At 40.0% G+C, this 20,078-nt stretch overlaps 1 protein-coding gene and 1 long non-coding RNA gene across 7 annotated transcripts in view; one reads left to right on the top strand and one right to left on the bottom strand.

Moving 5' to 3' along the window:
• Positions 1 to 20,078, top strand: part of JADE1 (jade family PHD finger 1) — a 305,056-nt gene that overhangs the window by 167,279 nt on the left and 117,699 nt on the right. The gene's annotated exons all lie outside the window — the stretch shown is intronic.
• LOC111741092 lies at positions 3,902 to 11,846 on the bottom strand. Of its 2 annotated transcripts, none has more exons than XR_002780873.1 (6): positions 11,245 to 11,846; positions 8,625 to 8,970; positions 7,656 to 8,103; positions 6,722 to 6,852; positions 4,947 to 5,112; positions 3,902 to 4,082 (listed from the first exon to the last, which is right to left on the bottom strand). It is a non-coding gene; the product is annotated as an uncharacterized LOC111741092 (long non-coding RNA). The 2 variants fall into 2 exon arrangements; XR_002780872.1 differs by having other exon boundaries at positions 8,625 to 8,904.

The following is a 20,078-nucleotide window of genomic DNA, read 5'->3' as shown; positions in this document are numbered from 1 at the left end:
GTTTCCCAGGATAACTTTTAAAAGTTGTAATTGTGTCTTTCCTTTAAAAAATATAATTTCTGTTTATATTTTTGCTCAGTTTTATTTTCATAATGCATACAGAAGTTTCTCGATGCCCAAACAGCCCATGGTGCGATAGAACGTGGGCTTTCGAGTGACCAAAACACCATTCTCTGAGAAGCAGCCTACCTACCACGTTGCCATAGCGCGAATTATGTTAGGTCATCTCTCTTTTTCTTTTTATTGGATTAGATGAGAATTTGTGAGTGCTAAGTAATTTTTTTTTCTTCCTTTTGGCTTGTTTATATCACATTGTGTTTGGATGTGCCCTGTGCTGTCTGTCCATGTCTCCTACTGCCGTGTCTTTCTTACTGTCAGGGGCTACGAGGACCATCGTTACTGAACTTAGCTGACTGTGTGAAGCCGGTGAGATTTTAGCTCATTCCTTGATAGCTGCACTGGCTCAGTCTCAGCTAAAGTCTTATTTTCATTAAAGGAGCAGACATGCTGAGGAAGAAGGTGCTATTTTTACACAGGGACTTTTTCTACTGAAACCACATGATAACACTATGCTGTTAAAATGATCCCAAGCATGCTGAGTTAGCTGAAAAAACAATACCCCTATTGCCAAAATCAAGGCCATACCATTCTGAGCCTCTTCCAAGCCCTCCCAGCTCTTTCTCCTGGGTAGTCAAGAGGAGAAGACTGGGAGGGGAGCTGATGGGATGTAAAAGTTACAGGTGAAGCGGAGGTCGCTTATGGTTGGTTACCTATGAGAAATTGTTCAAATTCTTGGTTAAGGCCACCAGTCATTGATCTATGAAAAGTTTTATTATTCAGATATTTGCACATCACCGATATTTGTTGAGTATTGATTTTATTCTAGATATATTTTTAAAGTAAAACTAGCATAAAATAAACTAAAACTAACTTTAGAACATTATAAGAAGTTTAGGCAGAGGCCTTCCAACTCTAGTTTTTTTTAGCCACTATTTTTATAGATTATAATAATAAAATCTATAATTACGATGGAATATTATATGACAGGTGCTATACTAAGCATTTTACAAAAATTATTTCATTTAGTCCTCAGAATAATCTTGCAAAGTAGTTATTATCTCCATGTATAGAAGACAATGCTTCCTTTCCTTTTCTTCCTTCCTTTTCTGATGATAACTGTCACATTATAAGTTATACTCACTAGAAAGTGACTGTGCCGGGATTCAAGCTTAAGCGTAAATATCCAGCGTGCTCTTTTCCCAGGCTGTGCACCATCTCTGAGGACGGCACGTAGAGTTAATAAGGAAATTGGCCCTTTCTCAGACAGTATTTTTGGTCTTCATTCTTCCTCTCCTATAATAATAATAATAATAATAATAATAATAATAATAATAAAATAATATTAGAAATGTTAATGAGAACAAATTACAGCACACCAAAAAATGGAAAAATAAAAATCTCTCTTCTTGGTAGTCTTCTATTGCTTCAATGTCAGACACCCTCAGATTTGGCTTCTCTTGTCTTCAAATTCTGGAAGATTCTCTCTTCAGCCACACCAGAGTTTGAATCAACTACTTGGCCACAGACAGGTTTATATTGAACAAAGAAAATCTTTGGGGAAGCTCCCGGATGGATAAAGATGTTAACACGTAGAACCCACATCTCTTCCTCCCTTTTGTCTGTAAAGCAGAATTCCTTTTGCGGCCGACATATTTCCCACGATCTTGTGCAGATTGGGGTTTTGGATAATGAGAGTTGCTCGACTGAGTGAGCCAGAGTTTATAGCCACAGAAGTGAATAGCTCTGGAATGTGACAGAGGAAGAGAAGATGAGGCCAAAGTTAGCATGCCCTGGATTCAGAAGGAAACTGGGGGAGTTTGCAGAAAGAGGATCTGAAAGATTTGGGGAGTAGCTTCCACATATATGAGAAATGGAGAGAGAATTATGGAAAGGAAATTTGGAGACATTTACTGAGTATAATTGAAAATATGCAAACTCCAGAGTCACTACAGAAAAATATTAAGTGACGTTCAGTTATTTTTGGAGATTGAACTAAAGTTTCCTTGCTAAGACCAGGCCACAAGGTAAATGGACTTGACGTGGGTTATACTCTCATAGAACCATGAGATGTTGAAAAGTTTGCGAAGATACCAGCAAAAACCTGTGATAGATATGATGTGGGAGACAGGAGCTAGACTTAAGGAATTCTGGCTTTTCAGGAAGAAGGGAACTCTTCTTCCTAAAAGGACTGGATTGACCTATTGGATGCATATACACCACCCCCCTCCCCCAATCCTTGTGACAGCAGGAAGTAGAAAAGAGCGAGGGAAGGTGGGGGAAAGCCTTCTGCTTCCTAGAAGGACCTTCTCTCTGGGTCTTCTTTTTCTAACGAGGGAAGGGGCCTTTATAACTGTCACTGACATTTACCCAGGACATACCTACCTGGGGTAAAAATAGAGGCATGATAACTTTAATAAAACAGTATTCCTCCAACCCCATTCCTCTGCACTCTGCAGAAAACCCATCCCTCTCAAATCCATTCTTAGATTAGCCAAGTGTCTTTAAGATGTTGTCTTCTAAGAGGTCTTAAAGAATGCCTCACAGTCTCCGTCATTTTACTCCTCTCCAACTCTGGCTCCCTGAGGTGGCATTTATTGCAGAAGTAACCAATGTATCAATGACTTTAGGAAAATTGATCTTCTTTGCACATTTGTTTAACAGACATTTAAACAGATTTCTCAGTCTGTCTTCACAGTTAATCAAATAACACTTTTGATTTATTTTAATTTCACTTAAAGTAACAGGTATACAAATGGGGAAAGTCTTAAGCATAAGATTGACTTTAGCAGAGATTTATAAAAATCTCCTTTTATAATAAATTCCAGAAATTGCAATAATTTTCAGATAATTGTTTCTTTGGGATGAATTCTAATGGCTTTCAAATGTCTCCACAATTAACATATTCCCCCACTAAAATATCTAATCCAGCAAAATTCATTATAAATGTATTTGTATTTGGTAGAAATTTCTAAAGCTTTTCTTCTTGGCGAACGAATGCTAGAGAAAATGGCTAATAGTAGTAAATATTGGCATTATTTGATCCATTACTTTAGAATGAGTGTCTGGTCTTTGGTGAAAATGAATGAGGCATTCATTACCTCAGTTTCTACTCTTTCAGTATCTCCTGGCAATATCAGAGTGGTGCCTTCGCTCATTTGGATAGTTTATATCTACCGAATAGTTTGAACATTCATCCATTGGTTATAGTCTAATTATATTTTACGTAGAACATTTCCAATAACTAATGAGTAAGTTTTAATAAAACCGCAACTTCAGAAAAAGGTGCTTATTTGGTTAACTACTAAATTATATCACTGACATCTTATTTTCTCGATTTTCAGTTTCAAAACAATTTAAAAAGAAGAACGGAATACTATTTTAAGGGTAGCATTTAAAGTCAATAAAATATTTCACATACGAACTAAAATCTGCACTTAAAAAACAAAAGTGCTACACAAATAAAAACAAGCGGTCACACAGGATGGAGGAATTGAAGTAACAGAAGTCCTTCATCTTTAAAGTCATCGTGCTATCATTATTTATTACATCAAAATTTTAAATGCAGACATATGAAGTACCACAGGGGTCGGAGGACTCTTTTTTTTTGATGACTTACTATTAAAACAAACGTGTGTGGCTGCATCCATGTGCTTCCAGGGTTAATTGGGTAATTAGAAGTTCTCTGAATTCATTTCTATATGGAATACAATATATATATTTAAATAATAACAAAAATATGCTAATTTGATGCTTGCATGTCAGAAGTCACCAGTTAACTGCAGCAATACTTAAAATTTAAGCCAACGTAAAATTTTTTTTTTTTCCCCAGGAATGGCGATTTTATCACTTACATTGTTTACAATTTCAGATAATGGTGATAATAAAAAGCAGTTCAACTCTTAGTTGGTTTAATTATAGTTTTTAAATTCTCTCAACTCGGCTCCCCTTCCTCCCTGCCCTGGGGAGGCTGCTTCGTGGCCCTGGCCTCGATAAGCCACTGGTGGGGTGTGCCCGAAGGATTTCTGCAACAAGCAAACCGCAGAGAATTTTGAAATTAGCAACTATAATAAATATTTAAGCGCACGTAAAACTTTTTTTAAATTTGAGTTGATATAGTAATTCAGTGATAAAAAAACAAAGAATATTATTTTCTGAAATTTTAAGATTTTAGTTATCAGCCAAGTTTTTGTGAGGAGAGTCATTTAAATATGTATTACAAATACCTTGTGTAGGATTCCAGCAAAAGCTGACTCTCTAAGCATCATTATCAGTGTAAATCGAAGGGGTTGGTCTAGTATTAACTTCAAGGCCCTTTCAGCTCCAACAATCTGCGATATCTATTATGTTTTTTGTGAATGAAGGAAGCTGCCCCCCCTCACCTCCCACAGTTCTCCTTATTACCCAACCCTCAGGAGTTTGCTTGGAGAGGAGATTAAATCCGCATGTCTTTCTGCATTTCTGTAATCTCCACACTGGAAAGATGTGAGGGCCTGAGCTAAATAATAAAGGGAAAAAGCCCTAAATACTAATGCTCTTTTCAGGTCTTTGTGAACTTAAGGGTGTCCACAGAGAGGTAGATTGCTCTGCAATGGACCCCATTTCTTATGCAATGGTAGGTCTCCAGAGGAAGGCTGAGGGCAAACAAAGGGAGATGACATTGCATAAAAATGTCAATTGAGAGCTATCTCCTTCCTGGGAAGAAGCAGCTCTGAAATTTTGTTGCAGATGGAAAAAATGGATTTTGACTCTATTGTTTCTGAAAATTAGTTTTTTTCCTTGGAAAGTGTGTGTGTGTGTGTGTGTGTGTGTGTGTGTGTGTGTGTGTGTGTGTGACATCACTGGGCACCCGAGGGGATGTGGAAGTGTGTCTTCACCTCACCCCTCACCTGGAAGGAACACGGGGATGCTTGAGATCCGGAGCGCCAAAGCCCTCTCCCTCCAGCGCTGCCTGCCCAAGGCAGCACCGCGCTGCTCTGGACCGAGTAACTCACATGGTGGGAGGTGCACTGCGGGAGGCCGCCGGGCGGGACTGACCGGACAGGGAGCGCAATCCTGTAGTGAGACCAGATCCTGGTAAGACCTTCATGCTCCTCCTCCTCCTCCTCCTCCTCCTTGTTATATCTTTTTAAATTAAGACATATGCAAAAAAAAAGGCAGACTAGCTTGATGGACTTCCATGTTCCCATCACCCATTCACAACCTTTGCCTCATCTTACCCCATCCTCTCACCTCACACACACTTAGTTTTAAAGCAAATCTCAGGCACATAAGATTTCATGCTCAAGTAAAATGATGATGACTTTTTTTTTTTCACCTGACCACAGTACTCTCATCTTACCTTAAAAAATAATAATTCCTTAGACTGTCAGATATCCAGATAGTGTTAACAGTGTTCACATTTTAAACTATCCTTTTTTTTCACATTTGTCTGAATCAGGGTTCAAATAACGTTTACACAATGTGAATGGCTGATCTTTCTTTTGAGTCTCTTTTTTATAGGCTACTTCTGATCGTTTCTTCCTCATCGGGGTGGAGTTTTCTTAAAGGAAGGTAGAGTTTTACGTTTAGGAGTTATATATAAAAATAATATCTAATAATTATGGATGTATTAATAATAATAACTTGACACAATATGTACTTTGTATCTGTGCTGTGTGAAGTACTTTACACATTTTAACTCATTTAACCCTCACAACAGTTCTGGGTTATGTTGAAAGATAAATCAAGTCATTTTGAAACTTTTAAGTTTATTTGAGCAAAACATCAGTTTGAGTCAGGTAGCACTAAACCGGAGATAGTTAGGGGTACCGCTAACAGAAGCTCCAGGGGGAGACTTTTGCAGAGAAAAGGCTGAAACAATGTAAGGAAATTATTGGTTGGCTATAGCTGAAGGCCTAGTTGGCTATTTGTGATTGGTTGTCCATAGGTTTCAATTTTGTAACCTCGAAGCATTTCCAGGCTTAGATTTTGGTTTGCTTCCACAGGCCACCTCGACTTTAGAGCCACCTCAGCTTAATGGCCTCCTCGTTTAATTTATTTAACAGTTAAAAACTAGTGTTTCCCACTTTTGCAGTAGAGGAACTAGGGCACAGAGAAGTTCAGTAACTTGCTATAGGACAATTTTTAAGGGATAGAATCAGGGTTTGAATTCAGTTCTTAATAACTCACTTCTTGACAGCTAGCATTCATCTAATACTTAGAAGGATTGGGCACTATTCTAAGTCAATAGGATCATGATCCCCAAATATATTTGTATTATAGAGGAGTAACCAGACAGAGGGTTCAAGCGCTTCCCTCCCCTGCTGCCATGATTTATATCGTAGCAGAGCAGTGAAGAGGGGGGACCTACCCACTTAGGAGGGAGAGGAGATATGGTTCAGTCCTGGGACTGGTCTTTCTTTTATAGATGCCAAAAAAAACCCATGTGCTTCCTATGGAAAAAAACAAACAAACAAACATTATTAACGACTGCTAGAAAGAATTAATACCCAGTGAATTGAGATATCAGTTGTTAAAGGATAATTTTTCAAGAATAAAATCAAGACACTCATACAGATATGAATGAAAAAGTGCCAAAGATTTTACAAAACTCTTTCATTAGTGAGGAAACCAGTAAGATATTACAACCTAATAGATTAAAGGGAAAATCTGAAGAACAGACCTGTATACAGGCAGTCGGGAATGAGACGATGAAATCGCTGAACTTCGCAGGCCAGTAAAATGTGAGGCTAGAATCTTCTTTTCCACAAGGGAAAATCAAATGTATCCCTACAAAACAACTCATTTACACCCCTGTGGACAAGAATGATTTGCATTATTATCACTTTGTAAAACAGTTCTAAAGTAGCCCAGTCAAAGGCAGTGGAAGGCACAGACCCCAGTAAAATCACATAAGCCCCAGAGGTCCTCTAGCAACGCCTAGCTTTCCTCTGAAAAGATGCCCAGTAATCTTTACCCATTTCAAAGTCTTTCACAATTTTTCTGACAAATTCATAAATAAAGACTTATCAAACACAGCAACTAGGCGAAGTGATTTCTTGAATAGAACAGTCATGATGTTCAGAGAGAGTTGCTGTTAACCAGTTACCACTCTCCTACCTTACCTCCCACTTTCCCTGAGTTAATCTGTTTCAGGGTGTAATCATGGAAGATTTGGTGCTGGAGTGATGTAGAAAACTAATATTGTATCCAGCAAAGTTTGACTTAAGAAAACTGAGTAATTATTTGTCATACCTCTGTTGACAGGTGGTTTACCCCTGACACTTTCAAACCACCTGCAAAAAGTTGATTTCTTATGCCCCTGTTGCCGCAACATAGTCTCAAAATCAGGCAAACTAAGGGTGGTTTCTCAGCATGCTTTATATTTTTTAAATTCACTGACATTTGCTATATCCGACAGTTTATCGGTGTAGACAGCTCGCTCTCTCTTCCTCCCTGTTTTAATGGCAGAGCCCATGATTGACCTGTAAGATGTGACCCTTGAAGTAAGTTTCCCATCACTGACCCCAGTATCTCGTCCTGGCTCCAGGCTCCAGACACGCTTGGGACAGTGTTGTAGCCTGCTGGCTCAAAGCTTCACTTGGGACAGTCAGTACCTGTTCCCTCGCAGGCTTTTGCGTCTTCTTTTCATCTTTTCATACCAGGAGCCAGAAAATTTCAGGATCGCAGTGTTAGAGCCTCCAGAAGGTTCCCCTGGCTCAGGTGCAAGGGCTCATGCCCACCAGTAGCTGAACAGCAAAGTCCGTGCCCATAGGATTATTATCCAAACGGAAGTGAACATAAAGTATTGAAAATTCAAATAGCAGCGTAGGAGCAGCCTACTGGAAATAATTCTCCAGGGAAAGTGCATTGAGATACTATCCCTTTCACCAAATTGGAAAATATTAAAACAAAGTAAAATGCCCAGTGCCAACGAGGGTGTGGTTGATGAGTGTTTATAATAGTGAAGACATTTGGGAAATTAAGTGGCTTCGTGATCTTGAGCCTTAGGATTCTCTACCTCTTGATCCACCACGTCCTCTTCTGGGGATAATTCAAAATACACTGAAAAGTTAATGCATAAGAAGATATATTTCAGTATTATGCGCAGTAATAAAAAAATTGAAAGCACCTTAAATTCAGCCACAAAGATTGAGAATAGTCATTTGTGCATATTTTGAAATAAGATGTGGATATTTAAATAATGATTATAAAGAGCTTAAAAAACACAAGAAAATTTATGATAATGGTATTTTTAAAATAGTTTTTACTGTGGGAAAATATCAAAAAGGTAAAAAGTAGAGAGACTAGCATGATGAATCCTCATCTACCCATCATCCTGCTTAATAATTATCAACAGTGAATTCGGCTTATCTACCCAATTTACTTTCCTACCCAGATCATTTGAACCCACCCTCAGACACTATCATTTCCTATGAAAATGTTTCAGCATGTATCTCTAAGAGATAATCATGCATCTAAAAAGCAAAACCATTTGCCACCTAAAAAATTAATAATATGCCCATCATAAAATAGAGTATTTGAAAATACCAACGATATTCCAAACAAATTCTCCCAAGTGTTACCTTTCTTTCATCCGTTCCTTTGATCCTGTACAACTCAGTCAGCAGTCCGAGTTCACAAAGTTATCAGCTTCCAAACCAGAAAAATAAGTCTTGCCAATCCTGCCTCAGTATCCTGGTGCAGTTTGAAAGGTGTCTGAGGGCTGTCAACTCAGAAGCCTGTATTCTGAGTCCATTCTTTGGTGTATCGATAGTCAGAGGAGTACCCAGGGCAGTCTTTTCCCCAGTGCACTAAGACTTTTTGTTGAAGATCCGATCTCTGGCTTATAACGGATAGCAGAGCCTTCAGGCAAGCGTGAGAGAAAAGCAGAATGGGTCCTTAAGACTGTGACTAACTGATTACAGTGACCTGCAGTGTCAGGAGGGAGCAGAACAAAGTTGTCTGATGCATGCGTGTTTCATAAGGGTTTGATCAGTGTTTTTCCTGAGGCTAAGAACAAGTCGTGGACATCAAGGACAGTGCCAGACCTTAAGGACCTCCCTGTAAAATGTACAGTTTCTGAACTATTTATATGAATAACATTTTTCCTCTACAGACTTGACTTAGGGAAGGCTGAGCATCTATTCTGATTAGACAGCACTCCTCATGCTACTCTTAGAATAGTATCGTGCTTATTAAAAAGTATTGGGTTACCCAACAAACTTAATTATTTCTAACGTTCCCTTTTTTCTAATAAGGTGTAAGAACAAATCTTTGTGATTTTTTCATTAGTTCTTTTGGAATTTCCAAGGTAGTTTTAGGTGTAAAGACAATCTAAGAATTTTATTTTTTTTCTGAATTTAAGGTCTGCTTTCAGGAAGGCAAAAGCAACCAACATATTTGATAGAGGAGATAAACTCTATGATTAAGATAGGATTATGGTGCTTGAGAAAAAACTTTATTTACCTATTAAAACAATAATGCAATATTTAAAAAAGGACACAGAAGTAGGTAAAACAACCTTAAGGAATCTTAGCTCTCTCAGATGTGAGAAGACTATTCTTAAGAAAATCAGACATGATAAAATCAGTAACACAAAGTACAGAAAATTATTCTGGTAATTACATATACACCCCTGCTATCTGGACACAAAAGGTAAATAATAGTTGCTTATTACCCTTTGCTCAGAGCTCTAAGTCCAGTTTATCATTCTAGTAGAGAGCAAGCCAAATTCTCTTTTTGCATTAGTTCAATATTTGGCAATAAAGAATTCCAAGTTCCTTTTAAAAAATTTTTTGAATAAGCCCATCAAAACTGAAGGAACTTTGCCAAAATTTTAACATATCGTATTGCTTCTTTTCAGACAACCACGACTTCAGTAAACGGTCTACAATTTTCGGTATCTGTTCAACTTTTGCCTTTCCCTATCATGTCCCATGATCCAGAACAGACATTTTCCTTTAGAACAAAACTACTCACTTTTTCTTTGAAAAAACAAAACAAATTCCTTTCCTTTGCAAACATTGTTGTTCTCTATGTTATTGCTTACACCATTCACTGTCGTTCCTAATATGGTGTTGGGAGAATCAACAAAATAACTTTCTTTCCATTTTCTAAGTTCTTCCTGCTGGCCTACTAAATTAATATCAGTCAAATTAATAAGAGAAGTAGGCAGGAGTCTGGGATTTCTAAGGGAAAAGTAGGCAATTTACAGGTAAATGAGAAAGAGCAAACATGTGGCAAACAAATTTTTTCTGGGCCACCCAGAAACAATGGGACACAGAGGGAAGTTCAGCAAACAGGCCTCCTAGATCTCTCCCTGTCTGCCACATTTGGTTTATATTATGATGCTAAGGTGATGCTCCCTTCCTTTAAGCAAGTTTTTCTGAATTCATTCAGGCAGGTAAAGGGGGAGGGTCAAAGGTTCTTTCTGAGTCTTTTGTTTCTTAATCACCAGCTTAAAATCAATATCCCAAAGGGCATATTTTGCATGGGAAAACTTCGGTTCCCTCAATGGCCATAATTACCCATTTAACTGTAACTTTTACATAAAGGAAACTCTGCTTCACAAAGAAAACCGGAATGTGAGTAATTTTTCATAATCCTTCATATTATTAAGTAGTAATGTTAACTTATTTCATCAATAAACTCCTATAGGAAGTTGTGGAAACTCAGAAAACTAATTTAGACCTTCTAAAATAGAAAATGTACAAATATATTATGCTTACTACTAAAATCGTGGAAAAAAGATATAGATTTTTTTCCTTAAACCAAATTATTAGCTAGTCTGATTTATCCTAAGATTCACCTTGTGTGAATTTAGATTGTTATGTATCACATATTATGCATACATACTTAGATTACCATATAAAGTGCTTCTGAGTTTGCACTTTCTAAAAGAATTTTTTTATCAAAGACCAAAACATTTAGAGTATTAAAAATTTAATTTTTTAATTCTCAGGAATTCTGGAAATATTAGATTTATGTAAGCATAGTATGAGTATAAATAATTGACTTTATAAGTCAATTGGAAGAGAATTTCTTTAAAAGAACTTTTAATTTATTAATATCCTCCAGAGGTAAGAAAATATTTCACATACATAATGAGAGATAAAAGCTTTTCTCAACTGCAGAGAAATGCCTGGCTTTAGCTCTATAACCTCAGCCGCAGGTCACAAGTAAAAACAGAAACAAAAAACTCACCAGTCCAGTTCTCGAAGGGCTGTTTTCCTTTCCAGTCAACATGAAATATTTTCTTAATTAATTTGAGCTCACAAGTAGACAAATAGATAAACAAAAAGACTGACAAATTGGATTGGCTGTCATTTCTCACCTGGTAGAAAATAAATCCTTATCCACTTAACAGAGATAAACAGAGATCATAAAACCAAATTCCCCATAATAATTAGCCAAGTGCACTCACACACTCACGTACCCACACACACAGTCATCTTTTAACCATGGAGTCGAACCCTGCCTAGCCATCCTGGGTCTGGCTCTAGAACAGAACACCGCCCAAACTAAAAGTTTTAGAAGGACGCTCTCTAGATTATGCAATTTAGATGGATCTGGTGGTTAGAAACAATACATGGACTTACTAGTGCCTGGACCCAGTTGTGAAGAGACACATTGGTTCGGATATGCCAGCTGTCTCCAAAATAAGCCCTAATGTGTAGCATTTGCCTATTTCTGTGGTGTAAATATCTCCATAATTGTTCCCAGTCTACCGACACATGCTACAAAGGCAGAATTGGGAAAAAAAAAAGACGCCTGTGTTGGTTCTCCCAAACCAGGATGATCTGTTCCAGGACACAACTGTACTTGAACTCTAAGTTAATCGAAACAGACAGACTAGTAGACTTGGCCAAGAACAGAAACAAAAACAGAAACACAAAATCAGAAAAAAAAGAAAGAAAACCTTTAGAAACGCAGGGTTAGTCATTTCAGATTCACTCTGGGAGACAAAAAAAAACCATGCCTGGGTTTAATCAGACTGCGAGGCAAACTTCTTAGGCCTTGCAGGTTAGTGGCACCAGCAGGTGAATTCATTTGAATGTGTCATTGGATCTCCCAAAGTGGCCCCAGTACTCAGTCCTCCACAAGACGGCTTGCTGTATTTGTGAACAAGTCTCATAGCTAGGAAGCTTTTATTTACACTCATACAAGAATCTGTTTCCCTATAATATAACTAGAGGGCTTAGTTGTACCTTTAGGAAGTGCACAAAATATATCTAATCCTTCCTTTATTCAATAAACTTTCAATACCGAGTACAGTTGTCTTTGGATTTTAGAGCTATTCCAACTCATTTATTTTACAAATAAAGAAACTGAGACCTAGAAAGGTTAATAACGTTCCTCAATTCATACAGCACTGTGATTTGTCACATTTGATAGAATCAAAAATGAAACTTAAAAAAACTGTCACAACATATCCCTCTTGACTCTTTGTTCCTTAGTTCTATTAATACCTCACCTAACATGTTCTCGAGACCTCTCATCATCTCAGCTGCCCTCTTCTTGTAGGTTTCTGGTTAGACAGTGTCACTCTAAAAGAATCTAATCAAATGCCACCGATGTCAACTGTTTCGTGCCGAGAACAATTATGTGTTCTGAAGTCAGGGTTTATTAATATTTTATTAACCATTTGGATAACCACTTCACTTTTTAACTTATGTCTTTGTCAAATGTCATTTTCAAAAGTGAAAAACATGACTTTCATAGAAATACGTGAACTAGAATGAACACACATCAAAAATTTATTCAACTCATTAATCAGTGAAGGAAACTGATAATAAAACTGTTTTAAAAATAGTTGAGGAACTGAGACTTGAGCATAAAGAACTACACATTTTATTAGCAGAAAAATGGTTTCTCCCCACTTTTGCCAGATGCATGTTTAACTGCTTTTGAAGAAATGCAGGTTTGCATTGTTGCCAAATTATGAGCCACATGCCTCTTTCTAGCTCTGCTGATTGGTTCCAGTTCTAACATCTGGAGCCATGCAAAATAAGTTTAATCCAGTTTCCACATGACTGACCTTCACATACTTGGGAACAGTTACCCCATCCTCCTGCAGTCTTCTCTCCTTCGGGTTAAATAAGCGTGCCCCTCACTGGGAATGGCTTTAAGATGTGTCATTTTTGTGATCACCTTCCTGTGGACACTTTGTAGTTTGCCAGCGTGTCCGACTCCCAGTATGGAACACAACATAACAAATAGATGACACCACATTTATATCAGGCAGTCATCTTGCTCAACCTGTTTTGCCAACTCTGTGTGAACTAACAAGGTGAGTTAAAGGAAAATAAACAACCCGCGTCCCTTTAATGGAGTGGATTAGTGTCTTAAACTTTCTGGAGCAATTTAGAGTTTTTACTGAGCTCGCGGGCACCCAGTCAGAGTCCTGCCAAGAGATGGAAACTGAGCCAATTACTTTAAGAGGGAAGATGCAATATAAAGTGTGACAGGGTAGTGAGTTGCTTACTGGGTAACTGAGAGGGTAAAGAGGAATACTAAAGCATCACAGAGCAGCACCTCTAGGAGGGTGCGACTCTCTCAGCCTGTCTCAGGTTCATACTAAGTCAGGATCGGTCTTGTGAGGATTAGTTAGGGGAAATGCCTGTGCGAAAGAAAACCCAGAGGCCAGGCAGGTTGAGAGAGCTGTCCCACCGAGATGCAGGGTAGCCTGGGTGAGAGAGAAAGGGGGCACGTTTTCTAAGGAAGTTTCCATAAAACAGCTCATGACAGCTCATGAGGCGAACTTTCAGGCTGCAGGAGCCCCAGGTCTCCCAGGTATTTGCTCCAGTGTCTGGCATGCTCAGACATCATGGGGCACTGGAGTAAAAAGAGACTTTTTTCCTTCTCCCTTCTAGGGTCTTGGCTGGGTCTCTGTAACAAAAGGCAGACAAATAAGAAAACATACAATTTATGTAGTGTAAGCTTTGCATGACACAGAACCTTCATAAGGGAACGATGACCTGAAAAAGGGGTTAAACTTGAACACTTTCATGCTAGGCTTGATGAAGAGTGGAACGTTGTGGAAAATGTGACCAGACAAAGGGTGTAAGGTATGGGTAGTAAATGGGGAGGCGGGGGGAGGGCGGATAGCACGGCTTGTTCATTCGGATTCCTCCTGGAGAAGAGGACACACCTTTCTTCCAGGTGGGGAAGAGTGGAGGGCGGGCAGCTTCTTGCTCTGGGGAGACAGCCACAAGGTCCGTCCCACACCTGCTGTTTCTCAGATTCCTTCACCTTACGACAGTCAGTATGCCAAAGTGCCACATTTGGGGTAGCACGTCCCAAACCCCATCACCATCCAGCCATGAAATCTGTAAATCTGGGGTCATGGTGAAGTCACACGGGGCTGACAGTCATTTCTCAGCATTTCATTGAGTAGGTGTGATCTCTAGTACTCTTCTACATCCATGCCAGTTACTGAATTTTTCCTTTTAATTCCAAACCCAATCTTTGATATTCTGCTCTGCATTTCCGCTTTGTCAGCGGCTCCCTGTTAGGCTCTGCCAATAGTGGGTGCTGAGGGAGACCGCAAGGCTGGAGGAAGGAGAAGCGACTCGCTTCTTCCTGTTCGTTCTCTCTTCGCTTCCCCTTGGCTGCCTGTGTGCCTGTGGTCCTGTCCAGCAACACTCTTCCATCCCTGAAGCAGCAGTCCCTTCGTGGCAGCAGCTGAGTGTACTTTGCGATTCTCCAGCAACTGTGGAAGCAGCTTCATGCCCTCCTTGACACGAGCAGCAGCTGGTGGGGACCCTTTCCTTAGATATCTGAGTTTAGCTTCTCAGGATCCTCTTCCAAGTTTTGACATTTTAGTACTGCCAACCTCTTTACCTTTCTTCTAAGCCCAAGAGTGTGTGGCAGCCATGAGAATGTCCTTCACAGATCTTCAGCTATAGGGAGCATGATTAGGGTTGCTAAGTTTCACAAATAAAATACAGGATGGATGCTAGTTAAATTTGAACAACAAATAACCTTTTTTAATATAACTATTCTGTGCACTATTTTGGGACATACTTATACAAAATTTTGTCGATCATTTACTTGAAATTCAAATTTAACTGGATGTCCTATATTTTTACTCCTCTACATTATTTTACAGAAAAATGCTAATCGCCAACGCCCAGGCATCATTTCAGGTGGATTACATTAACAAACAACATGACTAGAGATGGGTTTGCCTTTGTTTTCTGAAATTCTATTCTTGTAAAAACAAATGAGTTAGGACCTCCAAGCCCATGATGAAGATTGGCAGAGGGCTAGGGAAGAATACAGTCTTGTGTTATGTAGAAAATAACGATAAACTTAAAAGACTCCAGTCAACCTCATTGCCAAGGAAGACAGATATCACTGACCTTAGGTTGCCAATGCACTTGAATCTCTTAGGAAATGGAAGTTGTTATTAGGTATCGCAGGGCAGAACATTAGGGAAGAAGATATGCCATGCTTGTCTGTACCTACAGGCGATCAAACATTCTCTGAGGCACGGTCTTATTGTGAGCCCTGCATATAACCACATCTGGGGCAGGGGAGCTGACGACCTCAATCCAGAATGTAATGAGTATTCTTTGAAAGTTTTCAGGTGAAGAGGTGATATAGTCAGATCCATGTCTTAGAAGAGAATCTTGCCAGAGGGCAAATGATAAGGATTTATCAGTAGTTCACGTGAGAAGTAATGGTCCCCAAACTAAACCAGTACCTTGGAGCTAACACCAATCCAAAACTGAAGCATTTTCTCCAAGACGGAAATGGATTTCAAAGGAGATAACAGGTGTGAAGTACTTCATGAGTAAGAAGGGAATTGCGCCCCCGTTTCCCTTTTCTTGACCCTTTCTGGCATTCCTGCTCCATTCACATCCACCTATTCACATGCAAAGAATGCATATCAACCTTTCAAATGTGAGCAGATGGAAAGAAAAGTAGAGATTTGGAGCATTTGGGGTGGGATTTTTGTGATCCAAATGAATGAGAATAAAATGTAAATAGCTGGGGAAAAAAGAATTCTCCGATTGTACAATAATTGTTATTTTCACTTCAAGGGTTTCAAGAATAGAACAATATCCTCTGCTGATTGTTTCTTATATTAGTTATCTATTATTGTATAACAAATTTTCCCCAAACTTAGTTGCTTAAACAACAATAAACGCTCATTATCTCTGGCAGGATGCGGGTCAGGAATTCTGGAGCAGCTTAGTTGGGTGGTACTGGTTGAGGTCCCTCCTGAGGCTAGAGCCAAGGTATTAGCTGAGGCTGCAGCCTGGGAAGGCTTGGGGCTGGAGGATGCCCTTCAAGATGGCCCACACGTGCGACTTGGTTGTGGGGCAAGGGACCAGGTCTTCTGCATGCAGACCTCTCCCAACACCGCTCTAATATCCTCCTGACATGGCAGCTGGCTCTCCCCCAGCAAGTGATTGGCGGGAGTGAGAGCCTGGCCTTGGACGCGTACTCTCTTGTCAGAAGCAGTTTACTAAGTCCAGCCCCCATTCAGGGGTAGGGAAGTTAGTTTCCAGCTTTTGAAAGGTGTGTTACAGATTTCGTGAGCATATTTTAAAAACACCACACTTCTTTAACTCAAAACAGGTTTTGGTATTTTGTGCTCCAAATAAAATTCCCAACTTATTAAACAGCTTCACAAAAGTAAGAGACCTGGGTTTTGAGATGCTCTGGGGTGTCTGTTTGCACGAAGCTAAGTGTTGCATAGTCATAGATGAGAAAAGTGAAATCCAAAGAGGAAACATAATCCTAAAAGTCCAAACCACAGTAGTTTCATTTCAGTTATTTTCCTTGAATTTCCATAGAAGGGACAATTTTTGAAATTCAAGCTTCCGTGGCGAGGAAGGAAAAGTGCTAACTGGTTCCTACGAATATAAGCTGAAAGTGACAGAATTATGATAATTGAATACTTGATAGGAATCAGGAAGAAAGTCGCTACCTGGAAAACTGAAACATCGTAACAGCCAAACAAGAAACATTTCTGCGTTTATGTCTGAGTCCATCTGAGTCACCGTAACAGAATACCATAGACCGGGTGGCTTATAAACAACATTTATTTCTCACAGTTTTGGAGGCTGGGAAATCTAAGATCAAGACATCGGCAGATTTTGTTTCTGGTGAGACCCTGCTTCCTAGACAGCTGTCTTTTTTCTGTACAGGGTGAAGGATCCCCTGGGGTCTCTCTTAGAAGTGCACTAATCTCATTCCTGAGGCTCTGCCCTCGTGACCTGATCACCTCCCAAAGGCTCCACCTCCTAATACTATCATGTAGGATTTCAACATATGAATTTGGGGGACATAAACATTCAGTCCACTGCCATTTAGCCAAGCGGAAAAAAAGACTCTTCAAGATTTTGAGAATGCTGTCTGGGAGAAGACTCAAAGATCAGTACGCTGATGACTTTGGGTGCTTTTCATCTTCACTGACGTGGCAGCTAAACTTGGAGCCCTGACTTGTTTTGCTACTGTTAGTGCTCTCCCTTTTGGAACTTCTGCAACTGTAACTATTAGACCTAAAAGATAAATAACCCCTGTCTTCTGCCTCTTGGTTTGATTTTTTGACTTGTCAGAATTTCTTTGCATCTCCAGAAAAAAAAAAAAAAAAAAAATTCCCAGGAAGGAAGGCAAGTCTGGCTAAAAAGCAAAATAGTACTTTGCCCAGAGCAACGATATTAACAAGGACTCGCTCAAGCTGGTATCACCCTTGTCCCTTGGGGGGGGGGGAGGGGCGGGGCAGGACAAAATCCGTGGCTGTTGCTCTCACAAGAGAAAAGAGAAATTGTGCCCTGTGATTATGGGGGTGGAGATTGGAGCCTTTGGGACCTTCAAAGGGAGAAGGAAATGAATTCACACAGACTGAAAGGCAATCGAGATCATCCAGCATTGGCAGAGAACTAAATGCTTGCTTGAAATCATGGGGCTTGACGGCAAAGGCGTTATGGTGTTTATTGTAAATTTATAGGAAAGGCAAGCATTGGGAAAACCGAATTCTAAGAGTGGAAGATCTTATGAGTATTAGGGGATCCCAGAGGCATCTTCCTCCATTTGGCCTCTGTACTCGAGCTTGTTCTAGAAGAATAAGGATAGTATTGCTCCAAGTCAAATTAATCTTCCCAAACCAGACTGATTTTTAACTTTACAGCATCTGTTGGTGGTAGCAGTGTGATTCCCTCCTATGCTAATTAATAGCTCATAAAGAGCTCTGTATACAGCAGAGGCAAGCAATAACTTCAACAGTCCTGCCTAGTCATGAGTTTTTGGCAGTTTCCACTATGAAGAAATTAAGGTTTCACCCTGATCTAAAGCAGTGTTCTACTTGTCCCCAAGCCCACAGGGATCAGCCTTCTCACTTCCAAGAAGTTCAGTTCTCTCCATTTTCCTCATGCCCCTGTCCCTGCTGCCACATTTTGTTGGGATGCTCAAGGGAAAGGTTAAAGCCTGGTCCTCTGTGAGCCAGTTGCTTTTACCTCCGCGAACCTCAGCCGAGGGAGGCTTTCCTCTGTCAGTTCCCATCACACTGGAAGGGAAGTTTGACCATCTCTCAAAAGAGAGAAATCCAGTGTGGAAAGAAGAGAGAATTCGAGGACAATGGCAAGAAGAAACGTTAGCTTTCAGAGTAATTTTCAGAGTGAGGCGCAATGACCACAAAAATCAACAATCTTGCCTTATAATACGCCCAGATTTACTGCTTAATTATGTATGACCTTGTGACAGTCATTTTATTTTCTGGGTCTTAATTCCCTGTCTCTTGAGTGAGAAACTTGGACAAATCACTCTAAGGTATGCTGTAATTCCGAAATGCCATTATTATGTATATCAACGTGCCTCAAAAATTATCATCCATGTGATATTTGCCACTCTCCTTAAGGCCTGACAAATGATGTTCTATGCCTGGGCACGACCCCTTCTAAACTCAGCGTGAAAACCGTTCCAAAAGCCAGCAATAAGGAGGCAGGCGCTTTGTGGTTGGTTGTCTAGCTTGAGAAAATGAACACTTTCCCCTCCTAGACCTACCGTTTCTTCCCCTCTCTACTCCCTCAACACTCCCCACCCCCACCCCAGATTTCTAATACTCACCAGAGCTTGAAGGCAAAGAGAATCACCACCTTCTTCTGAGCCACCCCAGGTAGCATCACCTGCAGGCTCTGCCTACTACAATGTGGGGTAGCAAAACATCTCACATTTGAAAAGTAAGAATCATCTGGAGGGAGAGGTAGAGATTGTTTTTAGACTTACTTAGTCCCTTTTGCTTCTCAAAATAAACATCTTTGTGCTCAGTTAAAAGCTTTCCAAGATGTTCACAAGAGAAGGGAAAATTCTTGCCAAAAACTTAAGCCCAGCCAGACAGGGATACTAAAATTTTTTTCTGCCTGTGGAAACACGTGGCCAGGCAGGACTCTGGTATAAAAACAGGAACCTGTGCTTAAACGGTGGCAGTGCAGAGCCGGTGGGGAGCGGGCGGCAGAGGCCGTGTTCAGGGTGCCCAGGCACAGTGCACAGCATCCATTCAGTTTCCAGTTTCGATTCACAGCCCTCTCTCGTCTATTTACAGAACTTACAACTCGGCAAACCTTGGTCCTTATGGTCCGGGGGGTAAAGAGAAACTCTTCCCTCACTCTTCCCACAGTTGTAGTTCTGCTTCCAATTCTTAGTGGTTGCAAAATGCTTCAGAGGACCTAGGCCCAAGAGCTCCGTCTGCGATTTCAGTGCTGTGACCTTGGGCAAGACGCCTAGCCATCTCTGAGCGGCAACTCCCGCGTCCATAAAATGGTGAAAATAATGCCTGTTTTACCTTCCTTACAAGAATGTTGTGAAGATCAAATAAAATAACACAAATGACGAGACTTCGTACATTAAAAGGTGCCGTGTAAACACAGCCATTTTTAATTATCAGGTGTCTCCTCCTCTTTCCTCGTGCCTTTACCTCATCTGTTTCTGTGTCCGTTAAGCATCTTCATGTTTTTCTTTTCTTAGCTTTTTCTTGCTCATCTGGGCAAATGGCCCTGTTCTCAGGACAATAGATTATTTACCTGCAC

The sequence above is a fragment of the Pteropus vampyrus genome, unplaced genomic scaffold, assembly GCF_000151845.1.
Source record: "Pteropus vampyrus isolate Shadow unplaced genomic scaffold, Pvam_2.0 Scaffold73, whole genome shotgun sequence".
In the NCBI taxonomy this organism is placed as follows: Eukaryota; Metazoa; Chordata; class Mammalia; order Chiroptera; family Pteropodidae; genus Pteropus; species Pteropus vampyrus.
Note: the sequence above shows the minus strand (reverse complement) of the source record. Positions and strands in the feature narration are given on the sequence as shown.